This window comes from Sarcophilus harrisii, chromosome 1, assembly GCF_902635505.1.
Source record: "Sarcophilus harrisii chromosome 1, mSarHar1.11, whole genome shotgun sequence".
NCBI classification, from domain to species: Eukaryota; Metazoa; Chordata; class Mammalia; order Dasyuromorphia; family Dasyuridae; genus Sarcophilus; species Sarcophilus harrisii.
Genome location: NC_045426.1, coordinates 533,226,535 through 533,245,648, shown reverse-complemented (window position 1 = coordinate 533,245,648; position 19,114 = coordinate 533,226,535).

Below are 19,114 nucleotides of genomic sequence, written 5' to 3'. Positions count from 1 at the left end.
CTTCTAATTAGAAATTGAATAATCCTTCTGCTGTCCTAAGTTGCATCACCAAGAAGAATCTTAGTTTAATTTTAGTACCACCTAGTAGGATGGAGGTACTTCTTCACTTGAATGTCTGCTTCCCTGAGTCAGAACCCAGCAGAAGTCAACCTATGATTGACACAATTTCTTGTGCCTCTAGGAATGGCTCTGCTTAAATAACCCTCATCTTCTAGAGTGATTGTAATGCCAGGAGTAACAGTTCTAGAGATCTTTGAGTCTACAAAATATTTCCTCACAATAACCTAGTGAAGTATTTAGGTAATTTAGGATGTTAGTAACATCCCATTTTATGTATTAGGAAACTGAGCAACAGGAAACTTAAGTGATTTGTCCAGGAGCACATACCTAGAAAATCCTCTTTTCTGTATATAACTCACAGACTGGGGATTCCACTAGGAGGAAATAAGAGACCAAGAAAAAATACACTGGTGATAATAAATTAGTGAATGCTTGGCAAAGGGTTAGTGCAGTTAAGTCAAAAGAATCCTAGGTTTGGGATTTATATAATATGTGTTTACATGGTACAAAATTTATTAAATACTTGCTATCAGACAGTGTGCTGTGGACTGGGAAAACAAAGACAGTCCCTACTTTTAAGGAGCTCTCAATCAAATGGGGAAGACAATACAGAAAAAGAAACCAAAAAGGGGGTGGCCCAGAGATTATTCTGGGGTGGGGACAAGATGATGATGGTGGTGGATTTAAAAATAAGCAGAACAGCTGGTGGCAAAATGAAAAATGACTGAGATTTTGAGTCCTCTTTCAATGGAGGCTATCAGAGAAGTTGTTTTTTGTTTGTTTGTTTTTTGCTTCAGTCTCTAGCCTGCAAATTAGATACTCAGAAGCAACTGAGAGTACTGATAAGATATGTGTCAAATTTGAAGCAATTTGCAAGATAATGAGTTTCCTGGGGGGTGAGGGTGAAGAGAATGATGATTATGGAGTCAAAACTAAGTAAAGCAGCTGATGGCAAATGAAGAGATGGCTGGGATTTGGAGTACTCTGAAAAAGGAAGGCTATTGAAAAAGGTTGTTTTTGCTCCAATTTTTAGTCCACAAATTAGTCCAACAAATTAGATAGGCAGAAGCAACTGAAGGCATTGATGAGATGTGAGTACCCAAGTGAAAGTAATCATTATGAAAATGAATTTCTTGATGATGAACTTTTAGGAAAGGAGAGGGAGAAAAAAATGATGATGATGATGATGATGGACTCAAAATGAACTGAGTAGTTGGTGACAAATGAAGAGAAATGGTTTGAATCCCAATGCTATTATTTACTACCTATATAGTCGAGCAAATTATTTCATTTCTCATCTGTAAATTTAAGAAGATATCTAATGGCTCTTCCAGATTGAGTCCTCCACTATTCTAAAATACTTGAATCTGCTTTCTAAGACCATCACACCAAAAACTGAACTACTCTGACCCAAATGCAAGAGGCAGCTTGGTAACAGCGAAAAAGCTCTGAATTTAGAGTCAAATGTTCCCTCTATCCACAACCTAGGGATCTTGTCTGAACTTCATCTGTAAAATTAGGAGAATAGACCAGATAACTTCCAAATTTTCTTTCAACCCAAGAACTATGGTCAGAGCCACGCTTCAATTTACATTTCGACTCAAATGTGTGTTTTGTAACTCTTTTCTCTTAGAAACCTCACCATTAATTTACCTTTTTTTTTTTAATGCTGACACCATGACACTTTATTTTTTTTCCACAATGCTTAATTAACATGTTCTCTGGGCACACACAGCATCTCTGGGTAGATGCTACATGAATACTTGATGATAGATTTCAGCAGACTCAGGCAGCAAACAGCATCCTCTACAAAAACAAGCAGTTTCAGAATTTGGCCCTTTGGCCACAGTTTGCTGACCCCTAGATTAAAGACTTAAAACAAGTTAGTAAGAACCTTTGCAGATGCTGGTAAAATTTCATTATCATATTTAATTTTTGTTGGGAGAAGAAAGATGAATTAGATTAGATTCTCACCACTCTATTAAATTATTCAGTTTTGTCTGCCATTTGGAAAAGATCAATTGATTTAATTTTCCCCCCCTTTGCAAGGGAGACTATAGTTAAGAGTTTCCTTTCTTGACATGTTCTTTCTGGCAATTCGATTTCACTCCAGGGAGACCAAGGGTCTTGGGTCACTATTTCAGTTTGTTTTCCAGAAAGGGAAGAAGCAAACCTTTTGTAGTTCCTCGGGCCCAGAGTAGACAGGCAGGTGAACTGTGAATAAAATTTCCAGGAAACTTAGCCCAGGAGCAGTGAAGCCCATGTAGTGGATGTTGGACTCTGAGAGATCAGCCATGAGCCAAGCGATTCAATATTGTGACATGCAGAGATGGAGGTATAATTATACTTTTAATCACAAAATGGAGTTTAATTCATGCTATTAATCACATAGCACGAAATGCAAACCTTCTGGCATCTTATTTTGTTTTCTTAGAGTAATTTCATAGAAGTGACTTTGAGGTGAAGAATACTTCTTTGTTGGTGGATGCTTAGAGAAAGATTAATATATTATTTGTTACCATTGTAATAAATGCATTGTGTACAAATACAGCAATCACCTCTGATCCATTCATTTTTCTGTAGCTAATTGCCACAGGTTCTATTATGGAATGAAGTGCCATACATAATACCAACCATATTTATTAAAATATAATTACTTTAATGAAATTGTTTTGAATTATTGTATTTCCACTAAATAAGGCACTGTTAAAAAAAAATTTCCTTCACCAGGGTTGATTTTCCTAGCTAATTATGGAAATGGCTACAAAAACAGTTTTAAATTAGATGCCTTTCTCCTTGTAATTCATTTCAGAGTAGCCCCCCCACCCCTGACATTTTCAAGCCTATGTTGGTAGGAGTAAACCTTTCAGCTAGGTAGAGTTATGTTCTGTACTGCAAAAAGGAACCTGGGTGGGGTGAGTTTGCCTGAGCTGTTTTAAGTTGGGTGGAAATAAGTAGATAGCAATGGTGGAAGGTAGGCAAATCAAAAGGATTGCACCCTCTTTTGTGGTCTCTACTGGACACTTTCCTTAAGCCAAAAGAACCTCTTCCTCCCCCTAACAGACCCTCCCTGCCACCCAAAGCTGAATTGATTGCTTCACAGGCTTCCTGATCCCATGAAGTGGGCACATTTGGGAGAAGCAGTAAACTCCTGGTCAAACTTGAGTCATTGCTTCCAGATGTGCTAATATATTGCTAAGAATAAAGAAGTCAGAAAAAGAACTTTCTTGGTACACAATATTACCTTTTTTTCAAACATATTTTGAATAGGGTAATAGAATGATTCAATGGCTAGCCTCCTCCCCCCAAAATCCCCTTTACCAAATGCTGCTCACACCAAGCTGCCTCTCCAACAGTATGTCTCCTAATGATATAAATTTCAAGCTGCCTTATTATACTATTCTTGTGCAATTAATCCACATTGAGGTCACACATGATTGGGGTCATCCTTTTAATCTTAGGGTATTAAATGGATACCAATGAAGCATGTGGGCCTTCAATGTCTATCACCTAGTTTAGTTACTAAAGGATTTTTGAAGTTTGGCCAAAAGTTCAAATCCATTTCTCCTCCCCCTCCTTTTCAATTTGACAGTGATTTCCATTCTATTTTTTAACTAACCTTGCAGTTTTTTTTAATTAAAATTTTTAATTAACAAAAAATCAATGTTCTCTTATTACCAATCCCTCCCCGACACTAAAAAAAAGAAAAAAAAAACTAAAACAAAAATCTTTGTATCAAATGTGCACACTTCAATAAAACAATTTTTTTCATTGGATACATATCTAATGAGGATTCAGCACTCTAACTTAATCACTTTTTTGTCAGAAAGTAAGTAGCAAATCATGACCATTCTTCTAGCTTTATAAAGGAAAAGCCAAGTTGATTACATTTCTTTTAAATCAGCTTCCTAGCCTTTTAGGACTGTGGTTTGGTTTCCTTTAGGGTCACTCATATTTTTTGAGGCCAAAGGCAACTAACTGCATTTTAATTTATACCACTAACAGAAGGATCAGTGCCTTTAACAGATGCTCAGCTTACAAAGGCAGCAACAGACACAATACAAAAGGTAAAGAAATCCAAGCTGGCAGAGATCACCAACCATAAATTGGTCCAAACTACAGCAGAGCAGTGAGATCATTCCAGAGTGCTCTGGAGATATTTTGAACAGCTGTCTACACAGTGTTCTCTTTTTCCCAGCCAAGTAAAGTGGAGAAAGCTTTGTTCTTAAAAAAAGATTTGCCCTGCCTCACCCACAGAAGGAAGAGACTTGATAGTCATTGCCAAGGATAACCCTAACTCCCAGATGATTTTTACCCTGTTAAAGAGGTCAATGGTCAAATCATGCCAGGACCCTGCATAACCCTAGGACTTTTCTGCTGGTCAGAGCTTTTTGTTTATGCCTGCAAATTTGCTATCTCCTAACAAAAAATTCTATTTCTTCCAAATGAAAGGCAGATGGTCCAGTCCAAAGCTCCTTAAATATATCTTCTAACAGAAGAGGTTGAAATCTATGCATGAGAGAATCCTCACTTGGATACTTTAAGGATTGGTGATTTCATCCATGTTGGCATCCCCTCTGTTGACACAGATTTCATCCTTTCATGCCTTGATAGAAAGATTCATGAGTTGCTGAGCTTTGGGAGAAAAAAAAAGAGCAAAAGAACCTCCATCACCTGGAAAGTAGCTTTCCTAACATAATAGAGCTAGAAAAACTTAGAACTTAACTAATTCAATAGCTTATAGGGGCCTTTATGAATGAGGAAAGGAAGGCCTGGAGAACAACTTGCCCAAAGTAATCCTGGCTGTAATGGTGGAGCAGAGATGGAATGCAAGTCCTTTTATTCCAAATCCAGTTCATTTCCCCAAAAATCAAGTTGCTTCTAGAGATGAGCTTCTTTTGCCAACGAGGCTGGTCTTTAGACAACAGACATTCCCAGCTTAGGAGGTTCTAGCAGCCAGCCCATCAGTTAATAAATATTCATTACGCCCTGAACTATATGTCCAGGAACTATGTTAAATATGGGGACATGAATAAAGGTTAAAAAGAAAAGTTTCTGCCTTCAAAAAGCATGCATTCTAAGGAGAGAAACAGCTTGTAAATAACTAGGTACACAAAAGTTATGCAGAGTAGATGAGAGGTTATTTGAAAAGGTAAGTCATCATTGTTCATCCTCCATTATGAACAAGACCACTAATAACATAGGATGATATCTTAAATTGTGTGTGAATTGGATTTAAGTGAGACGGTCATACAAAGTCATCGACTTCATTCTTTCTTCCAGGCATTAAAAAATCTATTGGCAAGACAAAAATCAGCATGACTGGAATGTCTTGAGATTGAGAGACCTATTAAAAGGATGTAGGAAGCAGCTAGATGTCCCAATGGATAGAATACAGGCCCTGGAGTCAGGAGAACCTGAGTTCAAATCCAGCCTCAGACACTACACACTTACTAGCTGTGTGATTCTGGACAAATCACTTAACCCCAATTTCCTCTCAAAGAAAAGGAAAAAAAAAAAAAAAAAAACACCCTTTAAGGGCCAAGCATCACAATGAGAGACTGACTGGAGAAAGAAATCAGTAGAAACTTGAGAAAATATATAGCTTTCTTTATGCCTAAAATTCACTTCACTTCATTCTAAGAATCACTTCATTCTAAGATTCTAAGAATCTAAGAATCTCTTATTTCCTTGTTCAGTTTAAGTGCCACATTTCAGAAACTTTTTCCTGGTTTCCCAGGAACAGGACAGCTACTAGTATATTCCTTTCCCAAAATACCATGTATTTTTTTTATGTATCTTACGTATATATCTATTTATGTGCATGTTTTCTCTCATGTTAGAATATAAGCTCCCTGAGAACAGCGGTGGTTCACTTTTGTCTTTGTATCCTCAGCACTCACTACAATGTCTGGCAACATAAAAGATGTTTAATAAATTATTGTTATATTTACATCTTCATAGCTTGATTATTTCTAGAAGTGAATCCTTTTTTGTTAAAAAAAATAATTAAGCAAAAATATTTCATCCAAGGTATGTTTATGAGGTTGTGTCACCATGAAGAAGGTGATATATTTCATCATCAGTTCTCTGAGGCCTTTATTGGTTTTCAATGACTCAGAGTTAGAATCTGTTCATTTACCTTATGGTATTGGGCATTTGTGGTACATTAGACATATTCTTTTGGCTCTGTTTATTTCTTTTTCTACAGGCTAGTCAAACAGATAATATCCATAGGCTATTACTTCTCCACTTGGCCTTACCTTCCTGGGCGCTGAAAAGTCTCATTAGATGAGTACAAATTCCTAACACATTGAGTCAAATTAGACCTGAAGGTCCAGTTCTTAGGTTATTGTTGCTTTCTCTTCGTGAACTTTGCTATTGGAACCAAGAACTGCTCTGTTTTTGTTGATCAAACATCGCCTGGAGGAGCTGAGAAGAGGAGGCAATTTTGAAGACAGCTGGAAGTGCACCAGTGAGTTAGATCCTGGCTTCAGTGCTTTCTGGAGAATCTTGATCATGTGATATTCAACCATTTCAGCATTAGCATTGAAGGATGGAAAAAGAAAAAACAAACGTAGGCTTTTAAGTTACAAGTAATTTGAATGTACGATGGAAATTAGCATTGATCTTCAGACCAGACCACTGACCTAAAATAATTTTAACAAACTATATTTCCCATTTTAGAATCAATAACTTAGATTGCAAAACATCTTTCAGGAGTAACACTATTTTTCCTGGTGAAGAGAGAACAGAATTGGTGAGCTGCCTTTGAAATCTTTAAAGGGATCAAAAAAGATCATTTCAAGAAGGTTGAACTTAAGTTGATATTTGAAAGGAGCTAGATTGTCTAAGAGAGGAAGGTGATGGAGGAGCTATATCTTATGTGGATAGGAGTGTTGGACTTGAAGTCAGAAAAGACTCCAGTTCAAATCATGCCTTAGCATGCAATAGTTATGTGACCCTAGATAAATCTTTTAAAATCCTTTGCAGCCTAGTTTTCCTCATTTATAAAATGTGGATAATACTAATACCTCAAATGGTTTTGTGGATATAAAATGGGATAATAGACATACAGCACTTTGTAAAACTTAAAATGTTATCGCCCATTGTTGTTGTTATTAAAGTGTGAACAGAGCAGTAATATGTAATAAGAATTCTTGTCAAGATAGACTGAAGTCAGCATGTGAAAGGCTTTAAATGTCCTTTGTTGCATTGCCCTAAAGCTTCTTGAATAGCAAGAAAAAAAGCAAGCTAGGTCTGTGCTTAAGGGATATAGATTTTAGCAACTGTGTGGAAGATGGCAGCAGAGAAGGGAAAAATTGAAACAATTCAGTCTAAAGATGATGAGGTTATTGACTAAGATGGTTGTAGTATGAATAGGGAAAGGGGGAATAAATGCAAAAGATGTGGGAGCAGAGGAAGGGGTGTATACAATTGACTAGTTTTGGTTATCAATTGTACAAAAGAGGTTGGGAGAGGTTGCAGAATGATGTATGACTTCTAAGTTATGAACCTGGGTGACCATAATAGTAATAGTTTCAAAATAAATTAAGGAGTAGGGGTGGGTTTTGGAGGAAAGATGTCCAATTCTGTTTTGGACATACTGAAATGGAGAAGACTAGGGGTGAGATGGACATATTCAACAAGCAGATTGACATCTTGGATTATAGCACAGGATAGATATAAAAGCTGGATATTTGTATCTGAGAATCTTCTTATAGGATCAATAATTCAATTCACAGGATTTGATGTGATCAAATAGAGAGTGTAGAAGAAAAAAAAAAGAAGAGAAAAAGACCCAGATCAGAATCTTAATTTACAGCCACACATATTGTCAGTCAACAAACATTTATGAAAGACCTACTATGAATCTGGAAGAAAGACAAAAGACAGTCCTTGTTAGAGCCCTACAATGCATCCACCATTAATGAGTGTGATCTGGCTGAAGGTCTAGCTACAGAGACTGAAAAGGAATCAGACAGGGAAGTAACCAAAATGGAATAGTGCCTTGAAAATCTAGATAGAAGAAAGTACCAAGGAAAGATACTGCAAAGAGATAAGACACAATAAGAAAGATTCCAGTTTGTCCTGTGAATGTGCCTTTTGATGAATTTTACTAAATTGGCTCTTTCTCCGGAAATTTTCTTTTTTCTTTTTTTAAATGTTCATTTTAATTATGAACTTAACAATAATGAACAAATGTGAACATTTTACTACACAAAGAACAGAATAAAGGATTGTTTAATACAACTGTTAACTAGACTCTACATTTTATTTAACTATTTATTAAATTTAACAAGGTTGTAACAAAATGCTCTTTCTTTATGTCACCTTTTCAATGCCTTTTTTATTTTTTGTGTATTTAAAAAATTTATTTATACTTTCTTTTTTAATATTGATATTATTAGCCATTAACCTCTCTTCTCCAAATAAAAGCTGTCTCTCCTAATAAATATGGTGAAATAAAATAAATCAATAGTTTGACCACATCCAAAAATGTGAGTTTCATTCTGTACCTCTAACCTATCAAAAGGATTTTCCTTTATATTAATAAAGTGGTCATCATGTAACTGTTTCCTTGGTTCTACTTATTTTATTTTTTATCAGTTTATACAAGTCTTTCTAAATTTCTGTAAATTATCCATACTTGTCATTTCTTATAAGAAAATGACATTCCATTATATTCATATACTGCAGGGTTTTTTTCAACCATTTTCCAAATGATCAGTACCTAATTTGTTCCAGCTCTTGGCTGTGACCAAAAAAAAAGTCCTACTGTGAATATTTTTTAGATTTAATGTTTTAAATTTTTTTCCAATTACATATAAAAATAATTTAACATTCTTTTTTTAAATTTAGTATTTCAAATTCTCTCTTTCCTTTACTTTTTTCCCTCCTCCCTGAGATAGCAAGCAACTTGATATATTATACATGTCAAGTCATATTTAACTTATTTCCAAATAAGTCATGTTGTGAAAGAAAACACAGACCCAAAAAACCCCAAGGGGGAAAAAGTGTGCTCCAATCTGCATTTAGATTCCATTAATTCTTTCTCTGAAGATGGATAGACTCTTTCATAATGAATCTTTCAAAATTATCTTGGATCTTGTATTGCTGAGAATAGTTGTCATTTACAGTTGATCATCATACAGTACTGTTGTTACTGTGTACAATGTTCTCCTGATTCTGCTCACTTAATTTTGCATCAATTCATATAAGTCTTTCCAGGTTTTCCTCAATCATCCAGTTTGCCATTTCTTGTAGTATAATATTATTCCATCACAATCGTATACTACAACTTGTTCAGTTATTCCCTTACCTATGAGCATCCCCTTGATTTCCAGTTCTCTGCCAGAGACAGAGAGAGACAGAGACAGAGAGAGAGAGGCAGAGCGAGAGACAGAGAGAGAGAGAGAGAGAGACAGACAGACAGACAGACAGAGAGGGGGGGCAAATAGATAGATAACTAGAGAGACAGACATAAATAAACAGACAATAGATAAATAGAAAAACAGATAAGTAGAAAGACAGACATTCAGACAGACAAATAGATTGAGAGCAAGATAGAGAGAGTGCTATAGATAGGATCATAGATTTAGAACTTGAAGGACCAGAGAAGATCAGAAAGATAAATACCTTATACAACTCATCCAGTCTCACCTTCAGCACTTTGACTAATAAGGAAATTCTTTCCCAACCTCCTTGGACTTCAGTTTTCTCTTCTGTAGAGGTCAGATATATGATACGTAGACAGGACAATGGGCCTAGAGTCAGGAAGACATCTTCCGGAGTTCAAATCCAGCCTCAGATACTTATTAGCTATGTGATTCCCAGTGAGCCATTTCACTGTTTGCCTCAGTTTCCTCATCTGCAAAATGAGCTGCAGAAGGAAATGGCAAGCCATTCTAGTATTTTTGCCAGAACACTCCTAAATGAGATCATCAAGAGTTGGACATCACTGAACAGCAACAACAACAAAATTTCAGAGGCAACCCAATTAATTTCTGGACATCTCTAATATGTAGGAAAACTTGCCATATCTTCTGGGCCCAATTTGATTCAAGATGGTCAATTGGTTCATGCCAGGCCAGAAATTGAAAAGAATTAAAACAAAATGAGATGCTGCTAGAGGAGGCAACACATAATAACAACACTGACAAAAATTTTGTTAAAGAATAGAATGGAAAAGATATTCTTCAAGGACACAGCATTGATTCAGTTGGATAAAGCTCTTCAGACTCTGAAATTGCCTTCTGTCCCCTTCCTGGTCAGCAGGGTATATGCATATGTTGAGCCTGAGATGTGTCTGACTTCTATGTTGACCTTTGTTTTGGTGACCAGGATGTCATTTTAAAAGTTTAAACCATGGTGTTTGGGACCAACTAAATCTTTAGGAGGGTCTGATTATTTTTTAGAGAAAAATTAACTTAGTCTATTATCATGAACCTTAGTAAATGTTGCCTCTATAAAATCTTTATATTAACTTAGAACTTGCCCTGTTGTTCAGTCATTTCTAACTCTTTGTGACCCTATGTGAGATTTTCTTGGCAAAGATACTGTAGTGGTTTGCCATTTCCTCTTCTAGTTCATTTTACAAACTGAGGCAAATAGGATTTGCCCAAGTCACACAACTCCTAAGTGTCTGAAATGAGATTTGAATTCAAGTCTCCTTACTCTCAGCATTCTATCCACTGCACCCACCAGCTGTCCAGAATTTACTCTATTTCAAGCCAATTTCCCAGTGATTTGGGGACAAATTAATAAAGCAGAGAGTTCTGCTCATTAGTATAAGAAGAACTGGGTTCAAAGCCTGCTTCTTGAAAACTTTTCCAATTTGGGGGAAAATCACTTATCCTCCCTGGGCCTCAATTTTCTCCTCTATAAAACAAGGATGATGCACTAACTAGCCTCCATGATTTCTGCTAGCCTGCAACTCCCTTTATCTTAAAACTGTCATTAAATTTTTTTTCCCCACAAACATCTACATCTGCTCAGAGGAGCAGTTATTTTAATGTGGTTGATCTGGACTCAATGCATCTACAAATTTATTCTATACAAAGACTAAGGCCCATAGACAGGATCTCCTAGAGTGACCTCTCTGATGTCATGTACCTTTGTATTGAATTTATCTGCCCTTTTAGACATGAGGGGAGGGAGTGGGGTGCTGAGTGGCTCCAAAGAGAATCCCTGTCTATTTCTTCTTGACTGGAAAGATGATGGCTGTCATATGAAGCCTTAAGGAGAGATGTGAGGAGATGAGGTTAATGCAGGGGAAGTCCACTGAGATCCCTAGGGCCAGGTCAAGGGTTGAAGGTGGAAGAGCATAATTGCATATGGTCCATTGGTAGGGTCGCCTTGGTCATGGAGCAATCCAACGTTTACAGGAAACTCCACAGATGGTGCAATTCTGTAATTCTTATACTTTAAAGGAGGGAAAAAAACAGGAGTGAGATTCATACAAGCCAAGTAGTACATGGAAGAAAGAGTGGACCAGACCCTTGGCTTCCCCATGTAGTCTAGTTGGTGCTATTTAGCTAAGTTAGCTGCTAAAGAGCTTTTAAAATTTGGCCACAGGCCTCCCCGCTGGCCTTCACCCCCAGTACAATACCTAAGAATACCCTATTTAATTCCATTTCATTAGCAGGGTGCAGTTGCCCTGTTTCCTCCTTATCATCACCTGAGGCCTGAAAGGCCTGCCAGCAACCCTGTTGCCAGGGCCAATGACTGGCTGCCAAGCAGCTTCTGCAGCTGACTCCAGCAGCGCCTCCAGCTTTCACCAACAGTGCTCCCTTTGTTGGGAGCACAAGCTGCTTGCTCTCAGAGCCTGCCCACAAGCCTTTTATGCTGGCTGCGTGTTGCTGGCCCTGAGCCAAGCTCAGGAAAACCCAAACCACCATGTTCTGAGGAAGGTACAAAGATTAAACGTGGGTTTCTGTGGCTTGCTGTGTTTAATACACAGGGGGAAGAATCAAGAAGCCTAAACTGGAATTAATGTAATTTTCCCAATGCTTAGACTTATTCTCTAGGTAATCACCTACTGACCTCTTCTTTTCTCTCTTCCTTTACCCCAAGCACTGCTTATTCAAAATAATTCTTACATGAAAATCTGCCGCTACATTGGCTACTAGCTTTCAAAGAAAACTGTAGCTTCTTGGCTTCAGCCGTGGAAGGGATGCTATCTTTGTTCTTCAATCAAACTTCTCTGGAAGGTTTTAAAGTTGAAGATCATTGGGTCGAGATTTGGATTTTGGATTTTTTCTCAAAGTGAGATGCTTAGAAAACTTAGCTCTGTCTCCAACAAGTGTGCAAGGAACTAAGAGAGAGTGTGACAGATAGACAGAGACAGAGCCAGAGAAGTAGAGAGAAACATACAGAGAGGAACACACACACATAATAACAGGCACAGAGAGACAGAGAAAGAGAAGCCGAGAGAGACAGAGACACACACACACACACACACACAGAGAGAGAGAGAGAGTGACAGATAGAGAGGAAGAGAGAGAGACAGAAACAGAGATTCAGAGACAGACAGAGAGAAGGAAACACAAAGAGAGACAGAGACAGAGAGGTACAGAGATACAGAGACAGAAGGGGAAAAAATAGAGACAGAAAGACAAAAAGAGGGAGAGACAGAGAAAGGTATCTAGAGAGAGACAGATAGAGGAGAGAAAAAGAGTGAGATAGTGAGGAGAAAGATAGAGAATCAGACAGACAGAAAGAGAGACACAGATAGAGACAGAAAGAGATAGAAAGAGGGAGAGGGACAGAGACAAATGACAAGAGATGACAATGAGAAAGAGAAGGATATGATCTAGGCAATATAGGAGGAATGAAATTTCATTTGGCAAAAGTATTAGAAAAAGAAGGTGGAGTCTTTTCCTCTTAATTATCTCTTGAGAGATATGGGCAAACCCTCTCTACCTAAGAGAATTCAGTGGTTCCCATCATAGGATTGAGAGAGAACATCTTGTCCAACATACTCATGGTACTAGGCAGGAAAGTGAGGTCCAGAGAAATCGAATCACTTGTCTAAAGCCACACCAGAAATAAATTACAGAACCAGATTGTGAAAGTAAGTCTCTGGTTTCCAAATCCAGGACTTTTCCCCTCACATTCATTTCTTCTCCTTTTTCCCGGCTATTCTCCTAATCCTGGAATGCTACTCCCTTCCTTGGCTCCTCCCTTCTCATTTCCCCAGCCTCCTTTCAAGATTCAGCTTAAATCCCACTTTTTTGCAGGAGGCCTTTCCTAGTACTCCCCAGCATTAGTGATTCCCTCTGATTGTACTTCCGATTAACACTGTATATGTCTTGTATATACATCACTGCTTGCATGTAGTCTCCCCCATCAGACTGAATTCCTTGAGAGCAGGGATTGTTTTTGCCTTTGTATCTCTGGCTGATTAAAGGGACTATGCCCTTGCATCTTAATTACCTCATCAATCCTTGTTGACTCTTGCAGTATGTGTACAGTTTCTTAGAAGGGCTTTATCACTTGCCCTTTGGATTCTTTTATCTTGCTCTATTCCCTAATTTTGTGACTGGTCACTTTCCCCTTCAGTTTCTTATCCACTGAAATATCTGCCACTTCTGGGAAGAAAGTCATCAGCCAAGACAAGGGTGTGCTGTAACCACCCAGAACTGGCTCTGCTGATTGTTAAATTTTCAGTGTGAAGTTTTACAACTTAGAAATCGGTAAATGCTATAATTCAGGGCTTGATTTATTGTTTTGTTGATTGAATTAGGCAAGCAATGAAGAAAATATTAAAAATGCAAATTAAATTTTAAAACATGTCATTTAGTTTTTGTTTTTTATTTACTTTGGAGAGCCAGTTGTTAAACATTAATCAATACATGGCTGTGTGCACAGGACATGACTGGGAAGAGGGTTCTATGTTACCAAGTAGGAGACCCCCTTCTCCCATGCATGTCCCCTGGGACATCCTCTGCAGAGCTAAAACCAATCTGTGATCAGATAACGGCAAATTGACCTTTTGTAAGTGGATCACAGTGGCAACAATAAGTGGAAGCTGAACTGCAGGCCAAATGTGGGAAGAAGTGGGCCTCTGGTTTCCTTTTCTCTGACATGGTTTAAAAGTAATATGGGTCAATGATCAGAAAACAAACCAAAAAAGAGGTCTTGTTCTGCATTAAATGCATATTTGAGGCCCATCAGTCTGATCTAGTAAATTGTCTTTTATCTAATAGGAATGATAAGATAGATACAGATTATTGAGATAATTAAGTTTAGAAAATTTGTTTTGTAATATTGGGAAACCTTACCTAATTATGCCTTTTACTCTAGAAACCACAGATCTATTGTTAATTAAGAAGGAAGTTTTAAAAATAGGTTTAAAAACAGTAACCCAGATCTCCAACCTAAGTTTCTTAATGATAAAAATTAGAACCATTGTCCAGAAGAAAAAAAAATAAATATAGGCCCTGCCAGTCAGTGATTGCTTAAATAATTCAGTTAAGTGGTGACTGGCATACTTAAGCAACTGCCCTCCTTCCCTGGAACTCCTTTGCCTATGTCTAAAGGTAGAAAGTCAGGTTTTTGTTTTTTTTTTTTTTATTATTTTCTGAGCTTCAATTAGGCCACTATTCAACTTCCTGTGCCATGTGGTTCCATTTCCAGATTTTTAAAGCCATCTGTAGCTTCAAGTCACATATCTAGTATGACCACCTTAGTAGCCACAAGCTTCAAGTCATATAATTGAGGTTTTGGGGCCCTTAGATCATTGTGGTTGGGGAAAATAAGGGTGGGGTATGACCAAGATACCCAAACCAGGCATTGTTTAGTTTGAATGGGGTCAAGATACAAAAGATAGTCAAAGGGAGGTACCAAGGAAATTGAGGCAGCTGATGGATTATACCAAGAGAAGGGCTAAGGAATATAGATTATTAGATTTTTTTCATGATCCCCTTCTAGTACTAATGAAGAACTGTACCTAGGAAATGAGGGCAATGTGTGTTGGAGAAAGAGACCTGAATTGAAAATCAGGAAGTGCATGTGTGTATATAAACACATATATACAGACATGCATGCATATGTGCATATATGTAAGTGTTATTAGATCAACAAAACATAGGTTCCCAATGTAACTATATATGATGGTCTTCACCCAATTGATTTTTCCTGTGTGGATGGTAGGCTGAATTCTTTTCAGTAACTATAAATCTCATTTAAAACGGCTTTGCAGTTTTCTCAGAGCTTGATAAAATCAACTCAAAGTTATTTATATATAAACAGGAGCTTTAGGAGAACCTTAAATAGAACAGATAAGTGTCGAAATGGAAAAAGCACATGACCTGCAATCAGGAAGACATGTCTTCCCAAGTTCAAATCTAACCTCAACCTCAGACACTACCTATGTGATCCTAGACAAATCACTTCTCCCTATTTGCCTCAGTTTCCACATCTGTTCAAACGAGCTGGATAAGGAAATGGCAAGTCACTCCAGCAGCTTTGCCAAGAAAACCCTAAATGGGATCATAAAAAGAGTCTTGCACAAATGAACAACAAAAACAAATAAAAGAGAATTTACCTTTCCTTGGGGCTTTATGCTACATATCCTCTACTAAAGTGGCAAATGCCTTCTGGCAAGTCAAGTCTCCCTGGATGTTTTTCCTTTGACATAGTTAGAGAAGTGTGTGTGTGTGTGTGTGTGTGTGTGTGTGTGTATGTGTGTATGAGTGTGTGTGTGTGAAAGAAAGACAGAGACAGAGAGATAGAGACAGACACAGGCACAGAGAGAAAGACACACAAAGAGACAGAGACAGAGACAGAAAGAAAGAGACTGAGACACACAGAGAGACAGAAACAAGAGAGACAGACAAAAAAAGAGATTTCAATCTTGCATGATTATAATGTATTCATATGCATATATAAATAATCTTATTAGAAGAAGCATTTAGGAAGTTTTTTGCACCACTGAATCAAATTCTTTTTTATGGTAAACAGTAGGCATAGGACCATCTTGCATCCTTTATACTTTTCAATCAACTGTATAACTCTTAAGATGTAGTCTGCTCTAGAATATTATTTGCAGAAGTCTATCTCATTTTCAAATCTTCACTCAGGTACTTGATAAATTGTTATTGGATTGTTATAAAGATTGAGGTGGGAGAAGAATTTAAACTAGATATATGATTTAGTAATTATTGATATTTTCTCATTAGAACTTTAATGATAATAATAACAATAGCATGGTCTTTTCTCAGGTATCTTGAGAGTCAGTCACTATATACCTTCAAAATTTTGTGGTACCTGTAGATAAACTTCCCTTGTACCTAATCTAGCTACTCTTCCAGAGGTGTGCTGGTATAGTCTTAACAGCTAGATGTCCAGGGAAGCACAAGATACTTTTAAATTTAATCTACATTATTAACACTTTCTGAATCACTTAAGTCAAGAAATCAACAACACAATGAATCATGCCCTGATCTGCCTCATTTACCAATATCCAAGGTGTGAATGCTCATACTGAAAATTTAGCAATTGGTATTCATGAGCCAGTTTGAGCTGGTTCCAGCACACTCCTGGCTTTTCCCATCATTACTTTTCTTAATGATTTTTCCACTACCTCATGAAACAAATTGGGGGTCACTCATGTTAGAATTTATAATGTAGAATTCATTGTCACTTATGAAAAAAAAGCTTGTTGTAGAAATCTTTACGTATTATTCATATTTTTTTTTTGCCTGTTCATTGTTTTCCTTCTTGAATACTCTCAGTATGATTTGAATTAGAGCAGCTAAGCAGTGCAATTGATAGTTCTCAAAGTTCATGAGTTCAAATCTGGCCTTAGAAACTTACTAGCTGTGCACTTAATGGTCTTTGACTCTGTTTTCTCATCTGTAAAATGATCTGGAGAAAGAAATGACAAATCACCTCCAATATCTTTGCCAAGAACACCCCAATCGGGATCACAAAGAGGCAGACATGACTGAAAACAACTAAACAACAGCAAATGATTTGACTGGTCAGTCTCAAGCTTTCTGTAAACTTTCCTCCTCATTTTCTGTAAACATTTTCTCCTTTTCCATCTGTTATTTCTTGCTGTTTTGTGAGGTGATACTAGTCTTCATCTTCTACTATGCTCTATTGCAAGACTTTATAAATCATTTGCACACTAAATTGTTCTTGCTTTTCATTGGCACATCTCTCTGCTTGGGAAAGAAATCAAATATTTGCTGACTGAGACAATAAAGTTTTTCTGGTATCCTCTTGTGGCAACTGATATACACTGGTTAAGTGATAACTGTTCATACACTTTCTATTTTGCATTGTCAAATGTTTGATTAAAATGGGCCCAGTTGTCATATTTTCTCACTTTTATTTGTCTTTTAACTTGATAATAGTTTTGAAGTATGTTCTAACAAGGCAGTTGTGTTATACAGATGACTCAGAAACAATTCTCCCATCAGGAAGCCATTGATCCTTCTCTTTTAAGACATAATCAATTACGCTTTTCATGATGTTATTCAATACTCACCATGTCCAGTGCCTCTAGACTCTCTTCCTTAAGAAAGTTTTCATGAAGTGTAGCCATCAAGTTGTAATATAGCTTACACATTTTTGCCCCATCTTATTTCTTACTCCTTAACCATGTTTTCAAACATATTTTTGTCTACTACCCCATGCCTATTTCGTAGTGGTCACCAAATATTAAAGTATATGCTGATTTAATTTGGAATGTCTTTTGGATCTTTCTTGAATTTTTCTAGTTTCTTATATTCTGGCACATAAGCTCTAAGTGCCATCGTAATGGCCATTATGCAAATTCTAAATATCAGGAAGATGTTTCTTATGGTTCCTGGACATATGATAAAACCAACTCTGCCAACTCTTTCATTTGTATCTTCTAGAAGAACCTGTGAAACAGTCATTCTCATAGCTGCAACTTCCCTTTTCTCCTAATGTCATTTAGATTGAGAAGGTAAAGATGGATGGAACCTAGATTTTTTAGTAAGATATCCATTTACCGACCACCAGACAAAGACCTCACTTTTAAAGGATCAGTAGTTAAGTGCATGTCTACAGATGGTATAAATGCTACATAAGATGGTATAAATACTACATGATTTTAGGACCTTCTGCTATTATCATTGTAGGTGCAGAAGGGAACCGGTCAGTCTACTTGAAAGCAGAGATAGTTTCATATTTTTTCATTATATTTGCTTTACTAGCACCTAGCATAGTGTCTGGTACTAAATAAAAGCTTATTACTTACTGAATTGAGGGCCATTTTGTTTCTTTCTTTGTTATACAGTTAGTAATGACCCACAAATTCACAGCCAAGTGATCAGCTTCTTGGTGAAGAGCTTCTCCATATTTATTCAGGATGGTCCTCAGAAAGCAAATTCAATCTGTCTCCAAAACCAAACTCAATGCCTTTCCAAAATGGAAGAATCCACCAGAGATGGTTCCTTACTGGCAAAATCTTCAAGATCCTAGAGTTATTTTGTTCCATAATCAGGCAACAGAGTAAAACATTGTGCACATCTATGTCAACACACAATTTTTTTCATAGACAAGATAAAACTACAGAAAAGACAACCCAATAGTTGGGTTACTTTTTCCATAGACAAGGAAAAACTATAGAAAAGATAATGCAATAGTTGATTACTTAAACTTTATTAGAGGCCTTATATAGCTCTAAGGTTTCTTGATTCAACCATACCATTAATACAATATCAGAGTATGCATTGCATTTTTCAAGATGGTAGATTTTGAAGCTCCTTGGGTGCTAAAGAATTGTGCAGAATATAGTTCCCTGGTACTTGATTTATTTAAATGCCCCATCTCACTGTTGCTTTTTGGATAAAGTCTGAAACACGATTCAAACTAGGAGGGTGGAATGTATGCATTCTTGGGCCACTTGGATTCTTTCCCATCCTTTCTGCCTATCAAACACTTTTGAATGAACAATCTCTTTCCGGAAACACTAGCCCTTTCACAGAGCCAATTGTTTCCAAATCCCGGCATCTTTGTTCTCAGAAGCTGGGCTATCCAGAGAAGCCACCCCACCTCTCACGATGCAGGTGAG